A 12,933-nucleotide genomic window follows, 5' to 3' on the forward strand; every position below is an offset into this window, starting at 1 on the left:
AAAATAAACAGTTTTATTTTTGCTCTCTTTCCTGTAATCTATTAGAAGTTCTTTCGTCCAGTAATTTGTATTTTAGAAGGAAGTATCCGGCGACATTAACTAGTCAAACTGTAAGTTCAATTTTTCCTATTTGGGTTTTAATATAAAAGAAAAGGATCAAGCGACATGCACATGAAAATTGCTCCTTCCTTAGAAAACTATAGTCAGACACAAGTGTTACCTTTTTTTGGTTATTTTATTTTTTTGGAAATGTTATTTTTTTGGCGCAGCAATACTGATTGAAGTTTACTGCACAAGCAAAGAAATTATAGCTTTACTAGTTGCTAGTGTCACTATACTAGCCGTTTTTTTAGATCCCAACCTTTCTGCTAGGAACAATCATGACGCTTAGTTTTTATTGTGTGTAAACAAAATCTTATATCTTCTAACCATTAACCTAAGAGCCAATTCGAATTTTACCATAAGTGAACACAATCTCCTGAAACGTATTTGTTTATGAGTTTGTAAAATTAATCCTTAGACAAATCATTTTGAAGCATACATACTACTGTTTTAATAATAAAGAGCTCTAATAATAAGTTTGTCTATTAGTGAATATGCTTGTACAAAAAAGTTTTTCCTAGCTTGTTGCTATGTCAATACTAGCCGTTTTGGCTATAGCAAGATCGATACTTACGAGCAAAATTGTACAATTACGAGGGAATTACGAGGAAAATTGGATCCCAGTCTACTTTTCAGGAGGCTATTCTATACCAGGCGTAATATCCTTTTTAACTCTCAATCTTACTTTTTCGGCAACAACCCATTCCGGGTTACTTATCAGGTGTTTACTTTCTGTATGGCGTAAAATTATTTTTCACTCTTAACCATATTTTTTCATTAGTACACAGGGCTTCTTTTCAGGGGGTTACTTTGTGCATGGTGTAAACTGTTTTTCAAACTCAACCTTCCTTTCTTGGCAAGATTGCTTCCAACGCAACTTTCCAGAGGGTTACTCTCTGCATGGTGTAAACTCCCATTGTACTCTTAAGCTTACTTTGCAGCAGTATCCCGGGCTGCTTTTCTGGCATAAACTCCTTTAACACTCTCAACCTTACCTTATTCGACAGGCTTGCATTCAATACTCTTTTTAGGTAGGTTGCTATCTGAATAGCGTGAACACTCTTTTTTTCAACCTTAATTTTTCGGCATGATTGCATCCTAAGCCGTTGTTCAGGGGGTTACTCCCTGGATGGTGTAAATTCCTTTTCACTCTCATATTTAATTTTTGGCCGAATTACATCCCTGGAGCTTTTGCCCCCGGCTTGTGACGTCACAAGTCAGCCGCTCAATGCATAAGATTTTGATAAGACGTTTGTGTCAGAGACAAGAATTTTGCATATAATTCGATATTATTCTTTGCTCTTGATTAAATAAAAAAAAACTAATTTTTTTAGCTGAAAGTAAGGAGCGACATTAAAACTTAAAACGAACAGAAATTACTTTGTATATGAAATGAGTTGTCCCCTCCCTCGCTCTTTACGCTAAAGCTTTTAATTGTCTTAAAAAGTAGAATTGTGGCAAAGAGTCAAACTTTAGCGTAAAGAGCGAGGGATTGTGGAGGGGACAACTCATTTCATATACGGAGTAATTTCTGTTCGTTTTAAGTTTTAATGTCGCTCCTTACTCTCAGCTAAAAAAATTAGTTTTTTTTTATTTAATTTCTGAACGTTTTTGAATTAATGCATGTTTGGTTTTGGCTCTCCGCACATAAATTATTAAAATGAAATTTGTATATTAATTCTTTTTTGGCTAAATGGCTTTCTCTTAGTTTTGATCAGACGATTTTGAGAAATAAGGGGTGGAGAAGGAGGCCTAGTTGCCCTCCAATTTTTCTGTTACTTAAAAAGGCAACTAGAACTTTTAATTTTTAATGAACGTTTTTATTAGTAAAAAATATACGTAACTTAAGAATTAACTTACGTAACAAACTTTCATAACCTTTTATTTTTATTATGTATACGAGGGGGTTTGTACCCTCGTTAATACCTCGCTCTTTTCACTAAATCGTAAGTTTTGTCCCAATTCTTTAAGAATGACCCCTGAATCAGAAAGGACGTAGAATAAATAGTTGAAATTACTAAAAATATTTTAGCATAAAGAGCAAGGTATTTATCTCCTCCTAAATACCTCGCTCTTTATGCTAAAGTATTTTTAGAACCCCTCATATGCGTAATAATCTCTGTTCGTTTTAAGTTTCAATGCTACTTCTTCCTTTCATTTGAAAAAACGTTTTCATGTTTATTTTTCATTGTTTTCTTATAGTAATGCTAGAGAATCCTGCGCCCTTGTCATTGAATTTTTCTTCCCCCATGACAGATTCCTCCAAGGAAAGATCCTCCAACATAGCCCACCCCCCTCTGCCCCACCCCCAAACAAAATAAAATCCCCCTAAAAACGTCTGTATACTATATGTAAACACTGGTCAAAGTTTGTAACTTGCAGCCCCTCCCCCAGGGACTGTGGGGGAGTAAGTCATCCCCAAAGACATAGTTATTATGATTTTCGACTATGCTGAACAAAATGGCTATCTCAAAATTTTGATCCGTTGACTTTGGGAAAAAAATGAGCGTGGGAGGGGGCCTAGATGCCCTCCAATTTTTTTGGTCACTTAAAAAGGGCACTAGAACTTTTCATTTCCGTTAGAATGAGCTCTCTTGCGACATTCTAGGACCACTCGGTCGATACGATGACCCCTGGGGAAAAGAAAAAAAAAACAAAAAAAAAAAACAAACAAATAAACACGCACCCGTGATTTGTCCTCTGGCAAAAAATACAAAATTCCACATTTTTGTAGGTAGGAGCTTGAAACTTCTACAGTAGGGTTCTCTGATACGCTGAATCTGACGGTGTCATTTTCGTTCAGATCCTACCACTATTAGGGGGTGTTTCCCCCTATTTTCCTAAATAAGGCAAATTTTCTCAGGCTCGTAACTTTTGATAGGTAAGACTAAACTTGATGAAACTTATATATTTAAAATCAGCATTAAAATGCGATTCTTTTGATGTAGCTATTGATATCAAAGTTCAATTTTTTAGAGTTTTGGTTACTATTGAGCCGGGTCGCTCCTTACTACAGTTCGTTACCACGAACTGTTTGATTCGCTGAAAGCCAGAATAAGCGTTGATGAAATATCTATTTCAAGTCGTGCAATGGCAGGATTCTATCGCTTAGAAGAGTTGAATGTAGCAAAAATGCTGCTCGCAAGTCTCTGTCGTAAAGCTGGTAGATTGCAAGAAAGGAGAGGAAAGCAGCTGAAAAGACTACCGCCTCGGACATAATGCGTGTTATAGTAGAACTTGATTTATATATTGATTATATATAATATATATTGATTATATATATTGATGCTATGGCCTGTAATCGTCCCACGGAGCTTCAAAAAATCTCCAGTATTAAAGCCTGACATCAGTGTCCGGCTTGATAAACTTGTTTACGAAGCTTGAAAAAACTCTGTCTTCTTTCGAGTGTATTGAATCTAATTTGGAGAAAAAAATAACGCCTGGTAATGATCTTGATCTCAATCCCCCCACTGTGGCCCTCCAAGAATGGCCACTTCTCCCACTAAAGACTGTTCCATTAAAGACCATAATTATAAAAAAAAAAAAAACACCCGCTCTCCTACTGAAGGATCCTGTCTGTCGCAAGACAGGGTGTGCAAATATTCACTATGTTCAAGCAACTAAGGATAGTGTTATAGCATTGGTACCTTGTCAAGATGCATCGAAGTTCAGTTCTGATCTAAAGGTAACTGTGACTCAAATATAGCGAATGAACGGGGTGCAATTTTATCATCTTGCCTTCCTAATTTTTCTGTTTTCCCGAAGTCCCAGAATTTTGCTTATATTCATTGAAGTGGTAGTACAATTAATTTTGATCGTGTTTTTTCTTCTAACCCAAGTGATCCTTTGCCTGTGTAATCGAAGATTTCCCCGTTTGTGACCACATGCTGCTTCAGTTCCTTTTACCCCCTTTGCCTTCTCGTCCTTCCCCAGTTCGTATTTCAGGTAATAAGCTTCCTAAACTTTGGAAAGCTCTCCGAGTCAATAGGCGGACTAACACGCCTGATATTAATTCCACACCATCGCTAAAAGAGTGGGAAAAGTATTTTTCTAAGTTGTTAACTTCGCATGATTCTAATAGTGTTGCGTCGCAATTAGATGAAAGGTTGAAGAATTGTTCAACTGATTACAGGATATATGAGAATATGCTACGTAAAGCTATCAAAATGTTTAAGGCGCAGTCAGCTATGGATCATGATGGCGTATTTTCTGATCACCTGAAACTTACTTTTTCTTCTTTTCTTAATACTCTACTGGCATTTTTCAACCTTTTACTTACTACTTGTTTAGTATCATTGTCATTCTATATTGGCATAGTTACGTCTATTCCTAAGAGCGGGAAGAAAGACTTGTCATCTTGTAGTTCTTTGAGGTCAATTACTAGGGGTTCTACGATTGGGAAAGTGTTTGAGTTGTGTTTGAAGGATCCTTTTGAAATTCTGGACATTGGTTCTAATCAATTTGGTTTCAAGAGACGTTTGTGATGTGACCACACCCATGCATCTTTCAGCAAAGTTATTGAAGAAGCGGGAATTTCTAATCAACCACTATACACCCTCTTGGTTGATATTAAAGGGGCCTTTGATAACAATTCTGATGCATCTTCACTGCTCGCTTTAATCCTTGCCGGATTGCCCCTAGCTGTCATTCGAGTCCTTCCCTCCTGGTATTCTGGATTAAAGATCCGTATTTGTCTGAGTTCGTCTTTAGCTCAGTCCAAATTAATTCAAGTGGGTAGAGGAGTTAGACAAGGAGGAATAATTTCTCCTTTTATATTCAATTCATGTTAAGCTAATGCCCTTAATTTTCTTTCTCGCTCTTTTGTTTCATTATCTCGAAATGTGTCATACGTTGCATATGCTGAGGACATTATCCTTCTAAGCCGATCCAAGTCTAGTCTTGTTTCTTATTTTAATATTTTAATTATTTATTTAGAATATTTGGGCCTTTCTATAATTTTTGAAAAATGTCAATTTCTTGTTGTAAATTGCTTAGAGGATAATGTCAGGGCGACTTTCGATTGTGGCAATGGTGTTATTTTCCAGTCTTCGCCAATAGTGACTTATTTGGGATTACCTTATGCTGCTTTGAAAAGAGATTTTACATTTTCGGGGTCTTTACCGTCGGGACGTCCTTAGTCGTATGTATAAGAGATACAAACCTTAAAACAAACACAGAACTAAAATAAGATGACCCTTTCACAATAAAAGTAAATGGGTAATTGAATAAAATACAAGACTAAATGACATTTCGCAGTTTCATCTTACATAAAGTACATTTAAAGGCTGATAGCTTGCCAGGATGGGTATTATAAAGGATTCAATTTGATTGCGAAACATAATTTTGTGGACGGATATAAAAACGATCGGAGTTAATTATTTCATCATGAATGGAGCTTAGAAAAGTATCTCCAGTATCTCTATTGAGGGCGACTTCTACGTGAATGTGCTTCTTTATTTCAACTGCCTTCCTGAAATCTTGGATGAGCCCTTCAACAGGAATAATAATGGAGGTATTATCAAACACAATGAAATGTTTTAGGATGTCATAGACACGTTGAGCCAAGGTGGAATCAAAAGTCTCGGGCCTTTGGCGTAACCCCATTTCAATTTGATTAACGACCTGCCTTCCAATAGCCTCTCCACTAATTGCTGTTGGTATCTACTAACATAAAAATAACCACAAGAACAGGGAATTCTGTAAACACGGCTACCCAGAATGGGGCTGGTTTTATTTTTGTCGCAGTCGAAAAATCTCTGTATTGTATTTATATTTTTAAATGTGACATTAAAGTTAAGATTCTTAAGGATTCTTCCCAGTTTGTCACTCAGTTTTGGAACATATTATTGAACAGTGAAAAATTTTTTTGTCATCTACCAAGGGATCACTGGCTGTTAATGTTAGTTTTTAGTTTTGTCACTAATTGTTATTGTCCTCGGTTTTTTACTTCTTCGCATTTTTATGTTTTGTCAAAATTAGCCAGTTTTGTCTTTACGATTTTTCATAGGGAAATAGTGGAGTCCTCGTGACATTTTAAGGGAAACTAGTGGAATCCTCACGATATTGTTAGAAAAAAAGGGAAGTGTTCAGAACATTGCATTGCGCCATAGCAGAGTCCTCAACTCACTAGATTAAATCATATTAATATTCTTGATACATTGTATTGGAGCATTTTGATACAGTGTATTGGATTATATGGGAAATATACACATTGCATTAGAGCATAGTGGATTTATTGACTTTGCATTCAGAGATAGGGGGCATACTGAGACACTTCGTTAACAGATAGAGGACACACTAGTACACTCTATTGAGAGATGGGAGGCATATGTAAACACTCAATTGAGAGATATGGGGTGTACTGAGACATTGTATAGTGTCTAGTTCAGAACATACTAATAATTCATAAATAATATTCAAAAAGGTTTATGATATTAATTCAGAATAAATTCGTTTCTTGATATTCTTCCTAAATCCGCTTTTTCAAGTTGGATTACACATCTTTACACTCCCAAAATTACTTTTCATATTTATTTATACCACAATACTATTCAAAAGGCTTTATTTTATTAATTCAGAACAAATTGGTATTTTTTTTTCCTCCAAGATCCTGCACTAAAAATTGGGGAACACATCTTTTTTACTTCCAACATTATTTTCGACTATTTATGCCCCAAGACCAAGCATTATGAATTAAAGAACAAAGCATGTAAATTATATAAAGTGTTCGGTACCCATTTATATTCCTTAATTATAGAGTTCTTAAAGAGGCAGCGATTCAATGAGTATATATAATGGTAAACCATCAACAGCACTAGAACAAGAATTCAATCATTCTTCCCTTAAAAACTATACAAGAACATGAACGAGAAAAAATTAAAACTAAAATTATATTAAACAAAAAATGAAACATCAAACTTGAAATAAAATCAATATTCAAAACACTGAATTAAAAAAAATACACTAAATCATTACAAAATAAATTAAATAGCTATTTCTTTAAAAAGACATCTTTTTCACTCTCAACATTACATTTCGATTTTATGAATACCCAAATACAATTCAAAAGGCTTTATTTTGTTAATCCAGACCAAGCTCGATTCTTGATATTCCTCTTAAATCCGTTTTTCAAAATTGGAGCACACATATTTCTAACTCACAACATTACTTTTCAGCTTCATATATAACCCAAAAAACTCACCAAATCACACTAAAAAGACACTAAGAAGATTCAACACGCTAAATCTTAAAACAATGAAACATTTATTTCTTTGAAATGCCTCTTTTGACCTTTCTGCTGAGTGTCCTGCTGCAGAGGGTCCCCAACCTTTGTCAAACTGCTTCTCAAATCCAACCCTTTCTCTGACCACTCAAGGGGACCCCAGTCTTTGACCATCCTCTTCATAAGTGCCCAGAATTTCAACAAGCCGATAGGCTGGAGAGGAGTTAAAACGGCATTTTTCAGGAAGCAATTGTCTCATTATTTTAATTGGGTGTTTGAATTTTGTTTTGTTTTCAATTTTGGTGTTTAATTTTTTTGAATTTCTGGTATTATTTCTAAGGCAATTATTATTTATATCCTACACTAGTGCTAATGATTATATACCATTAAACATACTCAATGAATCTCCGCCTCTCTAAGGAATCGATAATCGAGAACTTCAAACGGGTAACGGGAGTAAGTAGAGTTTTTGAATAGTATTTCATTGTGTTGAGGTATACATAAAGTGAAAAATCAAATTTAGCAGGAATTCAAGAAAGAAAATTTAACACTCTCTTAACACCACAATACAAATAAATATTTTTTTTAACAACGCCTTTGATATATTCCTATGATTGTAGGATTATAGAAAACTAGTGATTTACTGAAAACACAAGGAATATAGAAGTTTTGGTACAGTAAAAGTGAACCATTTAAAGACTATACTAACACAAAAAATATAAGACTTTCGGTACAGTAAAAGTGAACCATTTAAGGACATTATTAACAGCATGAAAATAAAAAATTTTTGTATTGTTCTTTGATTTCCTTTTCCGTTGAATTTAGCATCACTTCTGCACGATGACCTCAGTCCAATGATTGACTTTCATTTTTGGTCTGAAAAGGATACTATATAATGCTTTTGCTGACAAAATTGAAGTGAGCCAGTCTTGAAAGTATTAGGACTACAGATTCACTTAGGAATTTGTAACATAACTTAAAATGCTCCATTATTATGTATAAAGAGAAATAACCAGATTTCCAGAGTTTATAATTTGGTTCATTTGTTCTTTATTTCGATTAATAATAGGTGGAACCAAGATAATACCTGGCAAATCAGTAAAATATCTTTGTATGCTGTTTAATGACTTAACTATTCTGAAGATAATATTTATTTTTATGCCTTGCCTTTTAAGATAATTTTAATGGTACACTGAAATTTACTAATATCACAGCTCGTGAAAGACTCTGAAAAGCTTTATAAGTTAGCTTGCTGTTGTAAGGTTACGTATTTACTTTTGACTTCATTCTTGTTTTTATACTTGTTTTTTTTTGTTTAACAGACTTATAATTTAAGACCTCAGTTGCTATACATCCAATGGAAGACGAAAAAAATAAAGAAGAAAAAAACACTAAAGGACCAGCAAATATTTTGGGAAAAATCTTTCGTCAAGTCATTTTTGACGCTCAAAAAAGAGAAGGACAAAAATAACCTTTTAAAGTAAATTAATTTTCAATAAATACATGAATTATGAAAACAAAATATACGCAAGAACAAAATTAAAAAGCCAAAACATGGATGATTTTTGACAAGTTGAAAAACAGTCACAAGAAAAGAGAAAGCAAATATTTGGCAAAATCTTTGCTAGGTCATCTTCGTTGCTGAAGAAAGAAATGGAAATAAAGTATATATAAGTCAATGCTAAGCTTTTAAATTTGATCAATTTTTTAAAAAGAAATTGAAAAAGAAGTGAGATTTGAGTCGTTTAATGCTTAAGCCATTCACTATTGAAGTTTTTCAAGAATTCAAACTTCAGCCGACCAGTAAATACTGCCAAAGATTAATTCGAACCCAAAGCAAATAGAAAATAAAACAAATAATTACATCAAAGATTAAAGTACCAGGTTATGATATAAATTAATAATTAGATCCTAAAACGAATAAAAATTTAAATGATTGCTCGAATCAATTCTAAAATAAACAGAAATCAGTATTAACAAGATTATGGTTACTACCCTTTTCCTAAGTGCAAATCCTTAGAAAAAACTGTGTCATTTGCGTTCATTGAAAAACATTTGTCTTTTTCACAAAAGGCTTCATTTTTCAAAATTATTGCATAAACAAGAAATCAAACATTTAGCATAATTAAACAGGAAGAAATTAAAGAAACTGAATTGAATATTTAGCAAATGATAGATATTTATTCCTTGAAATCTCGTTAATTCTTGATTCAATTTAATATATCTTGTTTTTAATAAAGTGTAAGCAACACTAGTCTTTGGAAGGTTTACAATTGGGTGGGGTCCAAACTCGTGTATGCAGCAATTTGTTTACGTTTTAAGTTTGACTTGATTTTTTTTAGTATTTTCCATTCATTTGAAAATGCAAGTAATCATGTTATTATTTTTTTCATGGCCACACTGCCTTTTCTATGACGAAATAAATAATAATTATAAATTCGGACATGTCCTTTTATTGGACAGTAATAATAATAATAATATTAATTTATTTATAACCCAAAAAATACATAAAACTGTGGAGTAAATACACAAAAAAAGAAAAACAGGAAAAAACAATCAAAAACATACGGTTCTACTACATATATAAATTACCTCAATTCAAAAAATGGCCAAAGAGGGTCAAAAACACCAATCATTTGCTGAGTTTTATGAGATATATCTGTAGATAATTGTTTCAGTCGCGAGGGCATATCAACGGTGTCAAACTTAGAAACGACTGTGTGGGTCCGATACCACCAAAGCAGACATAGCAAATACTTACAATACTTAAAATATCCTTAGCAAATTTTCTTTATATCCTTCTTGCGAAGGAGTAAAGCAAAACCAGAAATTTGGTGAAATTTTTCTGTAACCAACGTATTAGCGGAGCAAGTAGACGACAGTGACGCGGAAAAAGAGTGAAAGTAAGGAAAAACAGAGAAAGAAAAAAAAACAGAGAACAGTGAAACTAAAATATAAAGAAAGGCTCTAAATATTTCGATATCAAAGTCGGCAATCATCATCAGTACAGTCACTAATGTATCAAAATGAAAACGAACTATATTTATACTAAAAAAATGATAACTTCATGTTTAAAGCAAGTTACCGGTCCATTGACTTAGAAACTTCACTAACTGCTCTTGAATTCTGTTATACTACGTTGAATATTCATCTAATAAAAATGAAATAGTGCTGAATTTATAGGTACTAAATTCATCATCTTGCTATTTTGATAGCAAATAAAATGTTGCTGATTCTAAAATTGGTCTGTTATCTACATTAATACGAAGTTTTTACCAACGTTTCATATGTTGCTAACCTCAATTTATGATTAAAAAAAATACATTTTTCAGTAAGCTTCTTAATCTGTTTCTGGCCGTTCTGTATTGCCAAAGCCTATTACTGATAATAATAATAATTATTTCTCCAGTGTTCAATTTTTTTAATAATGAAACAAAAACATACTAAAGAAATTCTATTTTAATTTCTTACTATGCATAAGATTATCTCAATATTGTCTCTGGCTTTATTCAATATAATTACTATTGGAATTTCTACAAATTGACATCACAATTGAAAGAAAAAAAAATATACAACAGAGAAATCATTTAGCACTCTCTATATCTGAATCTGTAAACCCTTTAATTTGCAATTTTCACATAAGCGTTAGTTATTCTTGAAAAACTTCAACTTCGTTCTTTTTATGACTTGGATGCAAGGAGTATCTGTTAATTAATCCTAATCCCTCTCTTAACATCCCCTGAAGAGCTCTATTTAGAGTGCTTTGCCTTTCATGGAATGTTGTAGATACACATTTTTGACAACCGGGGTACCCATGGTGTCCTTGAAATGGAGAGTATCTTTTAATTTAATTTATGTATCTTTATTTATTGATACAATCCTGTTATTCATTAGTTGTTGCAACATTATCAAAATTGTATTTAATTTTTCGAGCTAAGAGTGTAAAGTTAATAATGGTTATAACTTTAATTTTATGTAAATTTTCAATAATTATTCGCCATTTTAAATCAGCCAGAAGATTTATGGCTTATTTGAAAAGCTAAATGATTTTAAATGACAGATTTCGTTGTTCACTAGCTATTTAAACATTGATAAATTTTCTATTTGGAAAATTTGGAATAATCAGTCTACATTTTAAATGTTAAACCCTTAAGAACTTTTTCGCATGTTGATCAATGGTTGGCGTTACTTGATTCACTGCCTTTGGCTGGGAGTGCAATTGCTGATTTCAAAACAGCAATGAAAGATATGGCTTTTTTTAAATGCAAAATGATTTGATAAAATGCATTAGCAAACCATGATTTAATGCAAAATTGCATGCATTAAATGTATGCATTGGAATTATTGTGGTATTTCAATGTGTTCATATATTATGCACTGTTTTTTTCTTTCTAGAGGATATCATACGGCATTAATTGTGAAAAGAAGATTCAATTCAAGGACAGCATTCTTATTAAATTAATGGAAGCAAATATTCTGAAAGCTTAAGTCACGGACTAAAGTAACAATGCTTAGCAATCTGGATATAAACTACCGTTTCATTGAAGCTGCTGGTCAAGGAGACCTAAAAAGTACGAGGGAGTTAATCAATGATAATAGCTCTGTTGAGAGTAGCAATAAAATTATTTTAGCTTGTGAACATAATAAGGTGAACATTTTAGAACATCTACTTAGTAGTAATGGTAACATTTACCGTAATTCCTTTTTATTCATAAGAGAAACCGCTATATTGCCGTATTTGTTAAGTTCAGTATTCGTTCAGAACGTATAGAACGTTCAGTTCAAGGAGAGTATACCTAACAAACTAGTTACCAGTGAACAACGGAAGTCAAAGACGAAAGTAATTATAATGATCAATAAAGATATAAATTACTGTTTACTTGGTGCGGTTCGGGAAGGAAACCTAGAAAGAACGAGGGAGCTACTCAGTTTTCATAACCCTTTGGAGAGTACCAATTTAGTTATTTTAGCTTGTGAACATAATAAGGTGAATATTTTAGAATACCTACTTTGCAGTAATGGTAAAATTCCGAGTAGCTTCTCTCTTGGCGCAACAAAAACTGCGATTTCATATGAAAGGAAAACAGGGGAAAATCTATTTCCCGTTATTTTTACGTAATAGAATCGACAGGGTTCCAAAAATGACCTATAAAAACAGGAGTTTTGATAATCATTTAGTTTTACAATGAAAAGTAAAGTTGATACGAGTATATTTTGTTTCTCAGAGAAACAATATTAACACAATAGCCTTGTGTAAGTTGGATTGGACGGCAACTCTATTCTCACTTGTCTTTTTTTGGTTCTTTATAGGTAATATTATTTTAATCATAGTTTTATCTCTTCTTTTTAAGTTTAAGTAATTAGTGTAACTATTAGTTTGTCTTTAAGTTAATTTAATTTTTATTAAAGTTAATTTTGTAGGTTTAACTATTAAGTTTTTTTTTTCAATTTCTGTGCATTTTAGGTTCTACTTATTCAATCATAGTAATTTCCGCTCGTTTTTAATTTCTCTTTTTACATTGCTTATGTATCTAATCATCTTACACTTTATTATTGCTTCTTTTCGTTATTTATTTTTAAATAGAAGAAACAAATAAACAATATATGGC

General features: G+C 32.8%; 1 protein-coding gene across 4 annotated transcripts in view; it reads left to right on the plus strand.

The window, feature by feature from the left end:
* The window catches only part of LOC136040244 (uncharacterized), a 17,237-nt gene continuing 4,304 nt past the window's right edge, over positions 1-12,933 (plus strand). The window contains exons 1-2 of one of the 4 annotated variants that reach the window (XM_065724454.1): positions 1-110; positions 11,720-12,311. The gene's annotated coding sequence lies outside the window, so the exon portion shown is untranslated. The remainder of the gene's footprint in view (positions 111-11,719; positions 12,312-12,933) is intronic. The other 3 variants (XM_065724453.1, XM_065724455.1, XM_065724456.1) reach the window with 3 other exon arrangements.

The sequence above is a fragment of the Artemia franciscana genome, chromosome 20, assembly GCF_032884065.1.
Source record: "Artemia franciscana chromosome 20, ASM3288406v1, whole genome shotgun sequence".
NCBI classification, from domain to species: Eukaryota; Metazoa; Arthropoda; class Branchiopoda; order Anostraca; family Artemiidae; genus Artemia; species Artemia franciscana.